Below are 16146 nucleotides of genomic sequence, written 5' to 3'. Positions count from 1 at the left end.
GAGTTTATTCTTTTAGTAACCATATTTTAAAAACTTTATTTTGATGAAAAGTTAAAAAATGTGTATATTTTTGTTCTTACACGGAGGTAACGGAGTACAGTTTATTTTTTCTTTGTCAGGTTCGATTATGACTGTAAACTGTGTCATGCACTGTACTTCTGGAGCACAGCATAGGCCGAAGTTGTCAGACCACTTGCTGACTCTGTTGCCTAGGAATAACAAACCCCTCTTAATCTTACTTTGCTCATTTTTTAAATAAATTGAGATAGAAAAACTTGACATAAAATAGGTTTTCTATAAATTATGGCTGTTATGATTATCATAATAGGGAGTCTGTCTATTGAGTTATGTGTTCTTGCGAGTTGTGTGTATGTATGCGCACAAATACATAGTGTATTTGTTCAACACTAACTAGCTTCAGACTAGAATTCTTGCTATGCTTTCTATTGTTTTTCTGTCAGCTTACCTGTTTTTTCTTTTTGAAAGCTATCAATGTGCCTGTGTGTAGGGCCTGTTCCTATAGGATTTACAGGCTTGTTGGCATCTAGTCACGTGTGTTTTATACACAGCTCTAAGTGAGAAGGCCTGGCAATGTGTAATATTCATGATTATATGTAAACATATATATTAATATACACACATGTGTATATTTTTATAGATGGGATGTTGCTTTGTCATCCAGGCTGGAGTGCAGTGGTGCGATCATAGCTTACTCCAGTCTCAAACTCCTGGGCTCAAGTGAGCCTCCTGCCTCAGTCTCCCAAGTAGCTGGGACTATAGGTACACGCCATATCTGGCCATTTGTGAATATTTGTATGAAATTTCTGCAGCATTTCCTTTGGCGGACTTACATTTTATGTGTGCTCCAAAACAATGAAGCTTAGCACTATTAAAACAGGACAGTATGTTTGCATGCTGGTTTTTACTTAGAAAGGAATAGTATTCAGCCACCTACTTGGGGCACCTACAGTCTAAGTTGTTTATCTCTTATTCCCTCTCTGGCTCCTGCTTTTATTGACTTGTGTGGCACACATACACTAGAGGTATTGTACCAGCCGGATATCAGCGTGCAAATAGAAACCATGTGGTTTTCTGTGAGTTTTTTTTAAAGCCTTGTATAGGAATTATATCCATGACTATGATCTTATAAATTACATATATACTGTGTGTACAGTATGTGTCCTTGTATATTCCTCACTTAATCCTTAAAAACTCTTGTGTACTGGATGAATAAGGAAGCCAGGCCAGGTGCGGTGGCTCACGCCTGTAATCCTAGCACTCTGGAAGGCCGAAACGGGTGGATTGTTTTAGCTCATGAGTTCAAGACCAACCTGAGCAAGAGCGAGACCCCGTCTCTACTAAAACTAGAAAGAAATTATATGGACAGCTAAAAAAAAAAAATATATATATATATATTAAAAAAACATTAGCCGGGCATGGTGGCACATGCTTATAGTCCCAGCTACTTGGGAAGCTGAGGCAGAAGGATCACTGGAGCCCAGGAGTTTGAGGTTACTGTGAGCTAGGCTGATGCCACGGCACTCTAGCCTGGGCAACAGAATGACACTCTGTCTCAAAAAAAAAAAAAAAAAGAAGATAAGGAAGCCAATATTTGGAGACATTAAGTACCTTGTTCGTTTTATAAATGAGTAACTCTTGTCTGACTGCAAAGCTCGTGCTTTTTACCACAGAGCCATGCTATCTGCTAGTGACTCTAAACTTATGCAAACTGTGAAGCTCTTATGAACTTGGGTTGGAGGTACTGGAGTTGGGGTTGGGTAGATGTTTATACTTTTCCCCATGTCCTATGTAATGGATAGTAAACTGCCATTTGCTATTCCCAGTTCCATGGTCACCCTTAGGGGTATGTGTTGTGCTTATATGTCTACTGTCATGCACAGATCTGCTTACAAAATCATCTGACATCCTCCTGACTCTAGACAAGAAGGTTGATGGCAGCCAAGAACAGTGTGCCATGGGGGCAAGGGTGTCTTTAGGGCAAAATATGTTACCGACTTTCAGACAGTAGTTCTCCAGATACAGTTGACCCAGCCGAATCCCTGTGAAAAGAATGCTAGATGGATCTTCAGTTTAGTTCAATTAAGTACTTTAATTATTAAATATTAAATTATAACATTAAGAATGGCAAGGGTAGGCAGAGGCCCATGATTCTGTTCTGGGGGCACCAGATAGCATATCTTGAGACACTGTAGTGCTGCCAACTATCCCTGCCCACATCACATCCTTGTGTAGACATAAAATATTAACAAGAGGGACTTCATGAGGAAGCATTTATTTCTCAGTTTCTTCTTCAGTGAACCCTGCTTTTTCATGAGAAACATGAAAGTATATGGTTTGGTTTTGGAGAAATAGTTTACTTACTAGTTTCATTTAGAGCTGTTCTGGGCTTTATAAATGGTTCTAGTGTTGAGAGAAGTAGAGGAGATAAATAATTCTGGTGCTGAGGGAAGTGGAGTGGTAAGATCAAGCTGAAACGTGGCTGTAAGCCCAAGCCAGTCATCGTCTGTGTGCCTCCACATAAGGCTGACGGTCTTGGTCCGGGCCTTCACTTGGTTCATGTGATATCATGGAATCAAGAGTTCGGACAAGTACAAATGCTCCTGGATATTTTTTCTAACTAGGCTTAGTTTATAGGCCAGAGAAAGATTCTGCTACTATCTTATTATTGCTGGGTCGGTCGTTGGAAAGAGGCTTTCTATTATTAATGGACTAAACACTTAAAATCACATAGTACATCTAAAAGATTTTATTAAAGTTGTTCTGTACTCCTTAAGTCATTATTTGTATCTGTGTATAATTGAACTTTTAAAAAAAGTTTTTTCGGTCATGAAATTATATTCTTTCTTAAAATAAAAGATTTTGACGTTCTCTGTTTCAGAGACTTATAGTGAAAGTAATTTAGTGTATCTTAGACAATGTTGGAGTGATTGATGGATAGGTTTCCTTGTTCCAAGGTTGAATATCAAGTGTTTAGTTGAATCATTGATGGATCAGTTTGACCCAGCCTTAAGGATATACCTGAAAAACTTAAATAATGAGGTTTTTTTGTTGTTGTTGTTGTTGTTCCCTGATCAACTAAGTCTATTTTGGTTTTTGGTTACTAATCAATATTCCTCTAATGCCTATTAACAAAAAAAAAAAAAAAAAAAACCTTTATTTTGAAATAATTATAGATCTGCAGGCAGTTGCAAAGATAGTACAGAGAGTGCCTGTATTGTATAATTGAACTTTAACTTAAGTGATAATGCTCTTTTCTCTCTAATTTTTAAAGGTTCTAGATTTATAGAAAAATTAGCAAAGATAGAAGATGCTCAACGTTGGGTCTCTGAAACTTGTTTTGGAACTGGTTTTCTGAATGATTCCAGGTAAAACTGGAATAACAGCTGAAGTTCAGAGGGTGCTTGTCAGGACTGTGACTGTGTGGTGAGCATGAGGTGGTTTCCCTGGAAACCAGAAGTACCATCAGAAGGAGAGGAGTGCTGTGGAGTTCTTTGGTGGCTTTGGCTTATGCCTTTTGAGCCTTTTTTTTTTTTTTCCCCCTACACAAAGAACTTTATTAACCTTTGTTTCAAACCTTATTCCCAGGCTTCTTCAGCTTAATTAGCTGCAAAGAATGAATTGTGTATAAGCAAAAACAAAAAAGAGCTGCAGTGTCCAAAGGGCTTGGGATTAAAAATATTAGAGATCTAGATTTTTATCAGATCCATAAACAAAACAATTTTAAAAAGCAGTCATAATATAAAATAGCAGCTCCCAGTAACTTCCTCAGGTTTTATCTTCTTCCGAAGTTGACTCATTTCAGTTGGCCTCATTCTTGGAAGCCTCATCAGAATTCTCTACAAGATCTGGAACTTCATCATCGTCATCCTCTCCAGTAGCAAGTGGTGCTTTTCCATCCACAGATTGTTTGGGCGGAGCTTCAGCCAGTCTCCTTAAACTAGTCAGACGGTCTGCACCACGCTGGTTTAAGATGCTGGGTAGCATTTCTGTCAGCTGCTTTGTCTCAGTGTGGTGCCCGTAATGGTGAAAGTGTTTGCTGCCAGAGGTGCCTGAACTTTAGGGTTGTTAAAGTGGATCACTGTTCCTTGGTTTGTAAATATATTCACCAGAGATATTGTTTACTCCTAATTTCTTTAAGAAGAACCGAAGTTTTTTATCATCTGCTGTAGCTGTTCTATGAACCACCTTCTTCGAGCAGTTCCTTTTCCACCAGTGCGCACTTGTGCCTGCAGTTTGGCGAGTTTCTCTTGATTCATGATAGTTTCTTTTATCTTGTCGGAGTGTAAAAGGGGCCACACGGGGGACCAGGGTTGGCGCTCGGAGGGTCTTGGGAAGACCAGCTGAGTTTAGGTGCATACAGGCAGGGACTCGAGATTGCCGTTTGAGACTTTGAGCTTCATGTAAGTGTAGGTTTTGCAAATAGTCCTGGTAGCCCTGAAGCTACAGCTGTCAAAGTAACAGGTGGTGGCTCAGAGCCAGCTTGGCAGTCGAACAGCTCCCCAAATAGCCGAGATTGCTCAGCCTACGTAAGGTCCTGCAGACCAAACTAGGGGTGGGGAGAATCAACCCTGTACAGATATTTGATCCTTTTTTTAAAACAGTCGTTTGAAATGTTTTCTGTGAAATGTCTAAGCTCTAGGGATTTAAGCTAATTTTAAAATGCACTATTTTGCATTCTTTTTTTGTTTTTGTTTTTGAGAGTCTCACTCTGTCACCCCAAGCTAGAGTGCAGTGGTGTCATTATAACTCACTACAACCTTAAACTCCTGGACTCAAGGGATCTTCCTGTGTTAGCCTCCCGAGTAACTGAGAATACAGATGTGCACCACCATACCTGGCTAAGTTTTTCTATTTTTGGTAGAGGTGGGGTCTCACTCTTGCTCAGGCTGGTCTCGAACTCTTGACCTCAGGTGATCCTCCCGCCTCCCAGAGTGCTAGGATTATAGACGTGAGCCACTGTACCAGCCCATGCGTTCTTATTTATACATATTTGGTTTAGACAAATTGCCATTTTTGTACACAAAAATGGTCAAATGTTGGCAATTTCATATGGTTCCAACCTAATGTTTTCTGTGACATTGAAAATTCTTATGAACGTGGAACAGGTGACAGGCAAGTGACATGAGGTGCCTCTCTTTGACTTCATGGGAAAAAGAACTCAATTTTCCTCTAAGAATGAATGAATGCTTCCACGATACAAGAGTTTTAGAGACTTTAGAAGGATATGCCTTAAAGGGTGCCTGCCCAGTCCTATGTTACTGCGTCGGAGGGTGTACGGTGTCAAAATTTTTATTTTTAAATACTACATAGTCTTACAGTCTTTGGCCCCATGGAGTTGAGGGTAAAGGTAGAGACTTTTTGAGCCCAGTAATAAAAGTATAGCTGGCTATTGCCGTGAAAGAGGGCGCTGAATGTTTTGTAGAGTCCATTACAACCTTAAAGTCTGTGGTTCTCTAATAAAGCCGCACCTCTCTTCTGTGTTGCCTAACCTCTTTGATCTTGAGCATGTAAGGAAAGGAAGTGAACGAGGGAGTTTTATCTGGAAACTGCATTTTGGCTTCTTGCTTGACGCATTCCATGTTGACGCTGGTAGAGTAAGTCTAGGGCTAGGAGACAAGGCCCCTTGTGAGCTTGTGAAATGGGGAGTGGCAGGGGTGTGTCCCTGGCCCTTATGTTTCTGGGGCAGCTGTCCTAGGTATCCAGACACACACAGGTCTGGTCTAGGACGGTCCTGCTGGATCCTGTCGGGTCGTGCTCCAGCCTTTTCAGATTTTTTTGTGCATCAGTTACAGCTCCACCATACACTAAACAAAATCGTAGAGACTCACACTGTGGCTTTCTGGGGACTTTCCCTCTTTTTCTCCCTTAGCATCAGAGGTGAGCCGACACAGTTGCAAACGATTCTGTTGTAGCATCTCAGGTAGGCTCTCGCTGCAGGAAAGGCTGGAAAAACAGCGAGTGACTACCAAGACCGAGAGGACTTCTCATTGAGGCTGAGTAGGAGGAAAGAACAGGTTGTCAGAGACTCAGTGTAAAATGAATCATGATCAGTCTTTCTGGTTTCATTCTCTAATGGGCTGAGGAAGGTCAGAAATCTTTTTTGAAACTGTTTTTCAGTACCCTCCCAATCTGGTGCTTTAGATTTTAGTCATAGTGGATGTGAGATTGTTTGGTGGGGTCATCCCCAAGGATGTTGGATATGTCTGCATTCTCATTCTCGTTGTTAGAGGGGAATCAAGAGAGAAGCTCCCTTATTCCACTTTTAGAGGGAGCAGGGGTGCGTATACCCATGGCTAGAAACAGAGTAGTCTTCAAGTTAAGTGGGTTTTATTAGTCGATCATTGAACCTTCCTACAAACTGCTATGGCCTTGGGAACTGTGGACGATCCTGCTAGAGAACATTCATCTGATGTACGCCTGCTAGGTTCTAGGCACTGACTGAGAAACAAAAATGAATAAAATACCGCCTCAGCTGCCAGTATAATCTGATGGGTGATATTATAACACAAAGCAAGCTAAGGTTGTAATTAATGTGTTTAACAAAGTATTGTGGAGGCATAGAGAGGAGAGTGAGTACATTTGGCTCAGGAAGTCAGGAAGACTGCTCAGGGAAGGTGAGGTATTTGACCTGGACTTTGAGAGGATGAACCAGAATACTTTAGTTCCAATACATGGGAGAGTTTTCAGAGAAGGCTCAGGAGGACAGCCTTGGGAGCAGTCAGGATTGAGGGGCACGCATGTGGGTCCACAGCCCGGGGTCCCTGCCCATCTCATTTTGTAACTAGAAGGCCCAGCTCCCCTTTCACTGTTGTTTCTTTCTTCCTGTTCTGTGCACTCATGCTGAGTCACCACAACTTCTCTTTGCAGTGATGCCAGGTACTGCCAGTGAGAAAACAACCCAGCTCTTCACTGCCCAGTTCCCCTGGTGTGGCTTCCCCCACCTCTGCTCTTCCCCTCTCAAAGCTGGGACAAGAGGTTCTTACAGCCTTAAAAAGGAGCTTCGTATGCAGTGCCTTTGTGTCATTTATTTCATCATTTGTTGAGCAAGTTTCCTAGGACCAGAGCTGGAGGACATTTGAAAGATGCCTCCTGGGATCTCACTGAAACCCTTCCTCACTGATCCCAGTTGGTGACTAGGAACAGGGGCTGCTTTTGGTCCTTTCTTCTCTCTCCGTGTATTTTCTGGCTTCCTAAGATAGCCCATCCCTTCCTGGGTTTTGTCAGCATTTATCTTCCCTCTTATTTCATACTCCTAATCGTGTCTGGGTTGCTTTCTGCCAGCTCCTTAATTCCAGAAGTGGACCTGAGTTAGGTCATTGGCTGTGTCTTTTAGTGTGTTTGTATTACTTGAATTCATATTCATATAGTAATTGTATACTCTGTAGTGCTTGAGAATCCTAAACACCAAAGCAGGTTTGAATGATTCAAAGTTAGTCACTTCATTATGAAACAATGAGAGTCTAAAGGCAAACCAAGGATTCTTTGAAAGCAAAAACTGTTTTTAGAGCAGCATGTTTGATGAAGCAAATAGTTTGCATTTTGTGGTGCTAGAAATATGTTATTCCCTTTTTATACCCTGCATCTTGCTGTGTAGTCAGAGACGTGCAGATCCCTTGAAGTGAATTCCCACACCACGATTTTGTAGAGATAGTCTACGTGGTGAGTTGCACGGATTGTTGGCAGGAAGGATGCAGCGGGAGGCAGGTAACATCCAGGCGACAGGTAATGTCCTGGGGCATCATGAAAACATATGTGAAAGGCCTTTTGGAATCCTCCTTTTAGGCTGTGTTGTGCAAGGCCCTCAAATTTCTTCACTTCCCCTGGAAACATGTACAAAATACGTCACTCTTAGGCGAAGATTACTCAGGGGCTGAGAAATGCTACACTCATGAATAGTTGTGCTGAGCTGGAGATTGGTCACATCTAATGTCTGGAAGGTGGCCCATTGATATTAAAAATAGCTGAGAAGTTCAAAGCAGAGGGATAGGAGCCCTGTGTTCTCTCTCTTCCCAGGGAAGGAAAATGTCTTACTAGCTGTGGAGCTTTGAGTAAAACTTAACTTCTTTGCACCTGGGTTTGCTCATCTGTAAATGGGGCTAACTGCAGCACCCACTTTTCAGGATGGTTTAGGATTTAATGAGTACAGTGTTTGGTATGATGCCTGGTACGCACAGCTAACACTGATGTAGTGTTTACTTATATTTGTTATTTTTCTTGTTATGACTGCTCTTTCCTATTTGAGATTTCGCTGAGATTCTGTACTCATTTAAAAAACATAACTTGGCTGGGCACAGTGGCTCACACCTGTAATCCTAGCACTCTGGGAGGCCAAGGCAGGAGGATCGCTTGAGGTCAGGAGTTTGTGACCAGCCTGAGCAAGAGTGAGACCCTGTCTCTACCAAAAATAGAAAAATTAGCCGAGCGTGGTGGTGCATGTTTGTAGTCCCAGCTACTCCAGAGGCTGAGGCAGGAGGATCGCTTGAGACCAGGAGTTTGAGGTTGCAGTGAGCTATGATGATGCCACTGTACTCTACCCAGGGAGACTCTGTCTCAAAATAATAAATAAAAATAAATAAATAAGAAGCATAATTCTTTCTGTTGCTTTAGTCCCCATTAGCAGTGGCTTAAGAATTCTTACTGGGTGAAAGAAGCTTTGGTTTGTGGCAATTTCCTTAATTCCCTTGCCTTGCCCTTGGCTGGTGCAGTGGGGAGGACGGTGCAGAGTCAGAAGTCAGTGGGGACGGGAGATCAGTCCAAGGCAGAGGTGGGTGTTGGCTGCAGCTGCCCAGTGCCCTCTGAGTTATTTGATGATGAAATGGATGCTCATTCCTTTTTGTCAATTTAAAAATGCCATAACATTTGTATGGGAACTCTCTGTGCTGTCTTTGTAGGTCTTCTGTGAATCTAAAATTATTTCAAAATGAGAGAAAAGTGCCAGCAACAAAGCTGGCACGTAGCACCATGCCTGACACGGAGTAGATGCTTAATAAATGTTTGCTAAATGCAAGAGTGAGTAAGTTAGGTTTGAACCTGACGCTGACACTAGCTAGGTGACCTTTGGCTAAATTATATCTTTTATAGAACTTAGTTTTATTATTTATACAGTCCAGTAATATCTAGCTCCCAGCATTGGTGTGAGCATTAAATGAGATGTAAAGAACCTTATCAGAGGATCCAGTGCTCTGAAATGTAGCTATTATTATTATTGCTTTCAATTTTAATAGACAGACACACACATATATACATCTAGATCTCTGTGTGCATATGTTAGCTATTCTTAGGATAAATTTCTGGGAGTCACATAGGTTCCTGTTCTTTAGGTCTTTTTACCAGATTGCCTCCCGGTAGTTTCTAACAATTTACCATTCCCACAGCAGGTGAAGAACAGAGTTTTGACAGGCAGAGATGAAAGGCCAGGGGAGAGGGAGTAGCTCCTACACAAATGGGGTGCCTTCTTTATGCTAAAGTTAAAGGTTGAGGGCCCCTGAATGTTGGCCTGAGCTCCTTAGAGGGTCATCTCCTAGGAGCCTGGGAATCACCCGGGAACAACCAGTCAGCCTTGAGCCAAACAGCTGGATGTCCCACTGCCGTGGTTGGGGTGGGCATGTTAGGCTTTCACCCTATGGCTGGGGGAAGTGGGGACTTGGCCGATTAGCACCCAGGGTGGACAGCTGCCTGCTCCAGGTGGAACAGGGGTGTGGAAAGGAAATACATTTGCTTAGGCCCTCCCTCCCCCAGGAGTTGTAGTGTATGTGAAGGTGCGGGTGAAGCGGGTGGGAGTGGGAAGGTAATCCAGGCTTAATTAGACATTGCCTTTCTTCTATGCATGTTAGAACTTGAAGAGAACTTTGAGGGAATCTGGCATGGTGGTTTTTGACTCTTTTTGAAACCAAGGAACCCTATTCCAAATCAAATCTCACATGAAACCTCAATGTACTAAAGATATATAATTGTATAAGTTCAGATTTATAAATACCACACCATTTGCTTATGGTAAAGTCAAGAGAACAATGAAGGCTGCCTTCAATCCTAGCACTCTGGGAGGCCAAGGCGGGTGGATCATTTGAGTTCAGGAGTTCGAGACCAGCCTGAGCAAGAGTGAGACCCTGTCGCTACTAAAAGTAAAAAGAAATTATATGGACAACTAAAAATATATACAGAAAAAATTAGCCGGGCATGGTGGCACATGCCTATAGTCCCAGCTACTCGGGAGGCTGAGGCAGGAGGATCGCTTGAGCTCAGGAGTTTGAGGTTGCTGTTAGCTAGGCTGATACCACAGCACTCTAGCCCAGGCAACAGAGCCAGACACTGTCTCCAAAAAAAAAAAAAAAAAGATAACAATGAAGCTTTTAAGTTGAGTTCTGAGTAGGCAGCCACAGTCATCTGCCATTTTCATTACTCAGATTACTTCTGAATCTAATTTTAGTTGAAATATAGAAAAATTTGATTTCCATGGATAAATAATTACATATAAGAATAGTTTTCTAACACCTTGCAATTTCAGGATACTCGTTAATTAAATTGATCCCAAAGCCTGAAAGATAAATAGGGGGAACTTTGATCTCAAAGGAGAATTAAACTCTTTAACAAGTGTTTTCATTCTGTATCACAAAACGCAAGACAGATGACAATGTGTGCTCATTCTTTTATTACCATGCAACCTGTTACGAATTCATTTGTTTTTGCACAACTGACTAGTCCCCTGTGATAAGAGCATGAGCCAGCAGATGTGCCTGAAATTTGCCTGGTGTTTAACTGAACACGCTGCAAGTCTGCTGTAGTAATATACTTGCTCACGTGATTTTAAGGGAGCAGACAAATGCAGGCCTGAATTTAAGAGTTCCAACTTCCTTCAGAGTTAATGACATATTTACAAGATACTCAAATATAATATAAGCTTAGAACTGGCAAGAGCAGCTTTATTCTGAGGTCTGCAGAAAGATAATGTGAACACATTGGCAATCTTCAGTAGATTCAAATTTCCTATAAAATTCTAATTTGTAGGGGTTCATTGTAATTTCAAAATCGTTAAAACATTAAGAATGAAATTTGAATGATTTTTTTTTGGGGGGGGGCAGAATTTTATAGCACTCAGAATCTTTTGGCTCCTCAGAACATAGCTTGAAAATCCTGATCTGTTACACAGTAACAGCCTCGTTCATTTCCTAAATGATGAAATTAAGGCCTAGTGGGGAAAAGTGACTTTCCAGAGGACAGCCTGAAGGTTACTGGGAAAGCTGAAAGGAGGGATCTCAGGGCTGTTTACGCTTCTTTAGCTGTTTTTCTCTACTGAACAGTTAGGACCTAAGGATCCAGGAAGCCGGGCACTTAAGTGGCATCTCCCCTTAGTTTTGTATGTGCATGTGTGTAGGCACATGAACACACTGTTGTGTACCCACTCACACACTGGAGCTGGCTTCAGGGAAAAGGAGAAGTGCATGAAGTTAGGGGTCCCCAGCCTGAGCCTACCCTTCCTGGTAGTACTCTTTGTTCCAGAGCCTTTGTCACCACCTTTTTTGCATGGAAACTTAATCTATTGAGGTCCCAACTTTCAGACTTCTCTGCTCTGACAAGTAATCATAACTAATACGATAAACTGGTCTGAGTTAAAAGGTGACGCTGAACAACTGCCCTTCCCTGTTTTTGTATTAGCATAAGCATCTAATGGTATATATAGAATGCTTTCACCCCAAGTGACTGTTTCAGAAACACTGGGATGTTTGGGGGTGGGGGCTGTGTTCTTAATAGTCAGTGTCTTTTGTGCTGCTAAAGAACCATGGTGTAGAAATCCAGCCTTAAGAAATAAGACTGACCCTCCTTAGTGCTGCTGCTTGTCTATATGTTGCTTCTGTGAGAATTGGAAAATAGCACCTTGTCTGTGTGGGGCAGCCCTGTACTAGGGAGTGTGGCCTGGGTTGTATTAACATTAATAAAAGGCAGGCTGAATTTCAGCCATCACTCCCTCACCTCAGTCAGCTGTTCTTGGCAGTGCACAACCTGCCCAACCATACACTGTAGTCCTGATCCTGTTTACTATCTTCCAGCCAAATACGTTGACTTTTTAACATTTTGCATTATACAGAGAACATACAGATTTGCTCATTGTGGGTGCTTAGTAGATGTTTGAGTTGACTGATAATTCAGAGTTGACCAAATAGAGAAAATGGCACTTTGCTGGGTAACAACTGTTCCCATAGCAGCAGTGACTATCCATGTATTAATTTAAGGATTCAGTAATTCATTCATTTATTAATTCAACAGATTCTTCTTACACACTTCCTGTGTAGAAGGAGGAAGGGTACCAGGCTACAAAGAGCACCATCTTTGGAGTCAAATCTGGGTTTGAAATTCATCTTTTCTGTTAACTATTTGTGTGATATTTAGCAAATTAGTAAACCTTTCTGAACCTCATTTATTCATTCATTTACCCATTTATTCAACAGATACTTATTAGGCATTGATTATATTCCAGGCCCTTGGCTGGCTAAAGATACAATGATGAGAAAGATAGACATGGTCCATTCCCTCATCTCGTGTGAGGGAGTGGACACAAAACAAATACACAGACCAGTAAGTTAACAGAATTCTAGGCCGTGATAAGTGCTCTGAGGAAAAGAAACAAGGATGCGGTAAGATTAATAGGAGTGGAGGAGAGGAGGAAGGGGGCCCTGGAGACAGGGCTGGGTAGACAGACTCTTCCTTAATAGGGCTGTTAGGGAACATCCCTTGGAGGCAAGCACATGGTCAGGCCCAAAGGATGGTAAGGAGCAGGTGCATAGAGAGCAGTCGAGCCTGAAGAATTAGTCTGGACAAAGGTGGGAAAGAGTTTGGTATATTTGAGGACATAAAAGTATGGACTCAGGGCATAATGGGAGATGAGGTTGGAGACAGTGATGGTATAGCAATACCAGACATTTGTTTAGTCCGTATTGTGTGCCAGACACTGTGCTGAGTGCCTTCCCAGACGTGAACTCTTTTTAATGCTGACAAAAATCCTGTTAAGTGTATAGTATTATCATTGTTTCACAGATGAGGAAACGGAGGCAAAGAGGGGTAAATAACTTACCCAGGATTTCCCAGCTGGTAAGTGGTAGAGCTGGGATTCAGACACAGGCAGTCTGGTTCCAGACTCTGCTCATATCCGCTCTCCTGTAGTGCTGGTGGAGGCTGTGGCATGCCAGGCCTCAGTTTCTTCATTAGTAAAATGGAGCTAATATATGGATTAAACAAAATATTGTATATGGAGTAGCTGACGTGTCAGTAGGCATTCATTAAGTGGACCTTACTTCTACTGGTGGTGGCGGCTGTGGTCATCACTCTGGGAGGATACAGGGGTAAATAGGGAACTAATGGTCTAGGGAAGGGCCTTGTGTACTGAAAACTGCGCTGCAAGGAGTGGAGTAAGGGCCCCCAGAAAAAGTGTGCACACAAACAGTGTTGTGAAGGCTCTGAAGTGGGGTCAGCTCCTTCCACTGGGCAGTGAGGAGCCTGGGGGCGAGGGGGAGGGGACCTTACTGTTGAGCCTTGAAAGATGGGCAGGTTTCACATATACCAAGCGGGCAGGAGGAACATTTCTTCCAAGCCATCAGGTGAGCAAAGATCTAGGGTGTGCTGGGAGGCTGGGAAGCAGGGTGTGCCAGCAGCAGCACTGGCCATTCCCAGGAGAGAGGTGGGAACCTGGTAACGACAGTGAAGGTAGGTTGGAGCCGGGACTCGGTGGGGCTTGTTGCCATTCTGAAGCTTTGGGTCTTTGTGCATCAGGGAATGTGTGGTCCTGGTGTCTGCAGCTTGGTTTAAAGATCTACTTTGGGAATCCTCCCAAGTCCCTGTGACTTTGGCTGAGCAAGGGAGGATTTTTTTTGTTTTGGCTTTTATTTGACATGCTGTCTGGCATCTACCTAGAGGTGTCTGCCTACCCGCTGGGTCCATGCAGAGGAGAGAGGTACCACTCTCGTAGGAAGCTTTATTATCACACTCCTCCAGACAGGTGGTTTTGCAGGTGGTTGCAGACAAATTATTAGCACAAGCTTGGAGCTAGATAGATCTGGGCTGTAATTCGGGCTCTGTTACCAACTTTTGACTTTGAGCCTTGGGTTTGGGCCTCATTTAGCTCCCTGTAAAGTAGGGGTTTATACTGTGTCCTATTGCTGTGGGAAGATCAAATAAGCACATAGCACTATGTGCCTAAAGTGCATAGTAAGGTGACAGTAGTGGGAATTGCTGGATTGCATGGTATGGAAGGTTCTAGATACCCCACAGGAACCTACTAGTTTCCTTCTCCCATTTTTGAGGTTAGGAACCTTAATCAGTTAGCAGGACTTACTCGAGCTGCGTTGAGATAGATTTTAAAGCTATTCCTGGGCTCAGTGGGATATCATGCCACGATGTATATTTTTGTTATTGTTTTTATTATTTTTCTTCAAAGTTTTATTTTTTTAGAGCAGTTTTAGGCTTAAGAGCAAAATTAAGAGGAAGGTATAGACCCCACATATGCATGGCCTGTCCCATTGTCAGCACCCCCCGTCCAGAGTGGTGCATTTGTTACAACTGATGAACCTACACTGATACGTCATAATCACCCAAAGTCCATGGTTTACATTAAGGTTCACTTTTGATGTGGTACATTCTGTGGGTTTGGACAAATGTATAATGACATGTATCCATCATCATTGTGTCATACAGAGTATTTTCACTGCCCTAAAAATCCTGTTTTGCCTGTTCAGCCCCTGCCCCCATGTGTATTTGCTGGCCTGGTCTTAGGCCATCATTATGGGGTAGGAATAAAAGCATCCTATGAAGTGTTTCAGATTGTGAGTGAAATATCTGCAGTTCTGCATTCCAGCCCAGTAGATGCCATCTTTCTATTTATTGAAAATGTTGGCTCTGCTTTTCTGCTACCTCAGAACGAGTGGAGGAACAACTTTACAAGAACCACCACCCAGTTCCTCAAACTTATTGAGCACCTACTTAGGAGCGAAGCATAATTCTAAGGTCAGTGCATGAACTGCAAAGACAATAGGACTCTACTTGGCCTCATAGCAGTGCACGGCTGGCACAGTGATTTTCTGTGGGCCCTTGCTGGGTGTCTCATTGACGGTGGTTGGGTACCTTTGCCATTTAGAGGGCATGGCCAGGAATACTAAGAATCCTATAATGTGCATAGAAACAGTCCTGTGCAAAGAATTTTTCAATAGCCTACATAACTTTCAAATATCTCTTCAGACATTCTTGTAGGGGAAAAACCAGTTTGTGATTTTCTTAGCCTAGAACCTAATTCCATGTTATATGAAGTACTTTCTGCATCATTTTGATAAGCCCTGAATTTTCTAGGAATGCGACTACTGTATAAATAGCTATATTATATAAAACACTATACTATTTTGTGTTATTTTGCTGTAACTTCGCCAAAAGCTATTTACCATTTTTGTAAATTGTTTACCAATGTTGGTGTGCTCGTGTTTGCATTGCCAAGAAGAATATGCCAGTATCTGTCTGCATTTATAGTTATTACATCCGTGGTTATTCTATTAATACTATTGATGCAAGTATTAGACTACTTCGTTATGTCTTCTAGTATACTCATGACAGAGCAATTATATGTTTAATTATATCTAACAAATTTCTTTAAGTTTTCCTATATTTATAGTTAGGACATTGTATTGATTACTTTGAAATTATGTGTGAATAATTTATACTATTTGAGGTGTTCATTTCTGGGCGGTAAAGGGAGGACATTACTACATACATGTTTAAAAGATGGAGGAGGCAGATGTTGAGAACCATTGATTTAATACACTGGAACCATGTCATTTAGCCCTGGCAAAGTGCATAGATGTCTGTGGGGAGAGTTTAAGCTTCATTTGGTTTTAAGTCATGATATATGTGGCCTTGATTCTAAACTTATTTGAATAGAGAGTTGTTTTTAGCGGATGCTTTTATAGTTACAGAAAATGGGAGTATCTGAATGGATGTGCAGTGGTTACAGTGGTTTAGTCACAGCACCCTGGGCCTGAGAATCTTAGCCTGAGGGACTCTAATTTGTGACACATTCACCACAGCCAGCCAATGGGAGTGTCCCCATGTGATCGGAACCAAAGTGGTTTTGGAGAGTGTTAGAATATTTGA

At 42.1% G+C, this 16146-nt stretch overlaps 1 protein-coding gene and 1 pseudogene across 5 annotated transcripts in view; one reads left to right on the top strand and one right to left on the bottom strand.

Moving 5' to 3' along the window:
* Positions 1 to 16146, top strand: part of JAK1 (Janus kinase 1) — a 119137-nt gene that overhangs the window by 20221 nt on the left and 82770 nt on the right. The window contains exon 1 of one of the 5 annotated variants that reach the window (XM_069480098.1): positions 761 to 780. The exons of the other annotated variants lie outside the window; for them this stretch is intronic. The gene's annotated coding sequence lies outside the window, so the exon portion shown is untranslated. Of the gene's footprint in view, positions 1 to 760; positions 781 to 16146 lie in introns of those variants that run through there. 5 annotated transcript variants of the gene reach the window in all.
* On the bottom strand, positions 3794 to 4355 carry LOC138389576 (transcription factor BTF3 pseudogene; annotated as a pseudogene).

This window comes from Eulemur rufifrons, chromosome 8, assembly GCF_041146395.1.
Source record: "Eulemur rufifrons isolate Redbay chromosome 8, OSU_ERuf_1, whole genome shotgun sequence".
Classification (NCBI taxonomy): Eukaryota; Metazoa; Chordata; class Mammalia; order Primates; family Lemuridae; genus Eulemur; species Eulemur rufifrons.
The sequence above is the reverse complement of the archived record's forward strand: the minus strand, read 5'-3'. Positions and strand labels throughout refer to the sequence as shown.